This window comes from Hipposideros armiger, unplaced genomic scaffold, assembly GCF_001890085.2.
Source record: "Hipposideros armiger isolate ML-2016 unplaced genomic scaffold, ASM189008v1 scaffold_77, whole genome shotgun sequence".
Taxonomy (NCBI): domain Eukaryota; kingdom Metazoa; phylum Chordata; class Mammalia; order Chiroptera; family Hipposideridae; genus Hipposideros; species Hipposideros armiger.
The window spans coordinates 3490801-3492264 of NW_017731427.1; the positions used below are offsets into that span (position 1 = coordinate 3490801).

Sequence of the window (1464 nt, forward strand, 5' to 3'; positions counted from 1 at the left end):
GTTACTTACCTTTGGGCTTCAGAAACCTAATGAAATTTTAAGGACTGATGAGGACAACCACATATCATTGATGGAAGAGATGGTTTAAACCATTAGAGGGGCGGAGGCGGGGGGAGGGGGGAGGAGGAAGAGCGAAGGGCCCCGGCGGGGCCCCCGGAGTCCAGCCGCCGGGGCCCCGGGCCCGAAGCCACCGCCCCCAGGACCCGCGCTGACGCTGGACGGTCCCCGCCTCCAAACCCCCGCCCCGGCCAGAGAGTAACTTACCTGTTTGCCGACAGAATCGCTCCAGCGAGCCCCTACGACTGACTCCTCCGGCTCACCGTCTTCCCTCTGGGAGGAAGGGGCGGGACTTCCTGTCTTTCCGTTGAGCGACTTCCGGCGGTTCCCAGGGCGACCCTTTCGTGGGCCGATCGCCGGGCACTACAACCCAAAAAGCAGGACCTCGGGCCTGGCTCCGTGAAGCCCACGGCGAGTCCCCTTTTTTCGCTCCGAGGGGCCAACGGACCTGTGTGCTGTCTTGTTCTCAGTACAGCAGCTCTTGCCGGAAGTCCCTCGGCGATGGAACCGGAAGTCCCACCCCTCCCCAAGAGAGGAAAACGGAAAGCTGAAGGAGTCACGTAAAGAAGGGGAGGCAGCCGTCGGGTTCGAAGGCCGGGGTGTCCGACCCGGAGAGCCACCTGGGATGTCCAGAGGGTCCCCGAGCCGGTTCCTCGCGGGAGAAACGGACGCTCGCCCCCCCGGCCGGTGCGGGAGCCGCCGGGGCTTGACGCCGGGCGGCCGGCCGGCTGCCCTTGGCCTTCCCCGGCCCCGTTGGTGCCCGCCGTTTCCGAGGCACCCATGCGGAGGGTCGGGAGCGTGCTGCGGGGCCGGGCGCGTGCGCAGCCTCGGATGGTGTGAGAAGACGGGGATGCCAACGTGGGGCCCTCGGAGGCGCGGGCCCAGAGAAGCCACCCGCCGAAGTCTGAGGCCCACGGCGAGGCGAAGACGCTGGGTGCGCTTGTTAACTAGCCTGGCAGTAAACGCTGAAAAGGCCTTGAGGGTTGCAAACGTCCCGCGTGGACCGCTATTTTATAAACGTTGACGGCGCAACCGTGGCCCGGTAGTCGCAGCCCCTCCCGCCCCTGAGACATTCGCCCGCGGACCTCAAGTGTAGGACACGTTCTTTGGAAACAAAACCTAAGCAGGAAGACGGCGGCTTGAAAAGGGCGATGGCGGAGACACTGTATATAGAGACGGGCGGTGATGGCCCAACGTGGGGTCAGGTTGGGACGCCCCGCAAGGCCGGCCAAGGAGCTTCGTCTTGTGGGCATGCGGACATCTGTTCCACCATCAGAACTGGGCTTAGAAAGGTTATGTTAAGCGACTGGGATTTTAAAATAATCGGCTAACGATAGGCTTTCTAACCAAATCATCTCTCAAGGCCAGTGTCAGCCCAGTTCTGTGTTTAAATTGGAATATTCAGGT

The 1464-nt window shown here is 62.8% G+C and overlaps 1 protein-coding gene across 4 annotated transcripts in view; it reads right to left on the minus strand.

Moving 5' to 3' along the window:
* ZNF407 (zinc finger protein 407) overlaps positions 1 to 347 on the minus strand; it is a 376221-nt gene extending 375874 nt beyond the window's left edge. For 3 of the 4 annotated variants that reach the window (XM_019643398.1, XM_019643392.1, XM_019643399.1), the window contains exon 1: positions 265 to 347. The gene's annotated coding sequence lies outside the window, so the exon portion shown is untranslated. The remainder of the gene's footprint in view (positions 1 to 264) is intronic. The other variant, XM_019643394.1, reaches the window with a different exon arrangement.
* Positions 348 to 1464: the final 1117 nt, after the last annotated feature.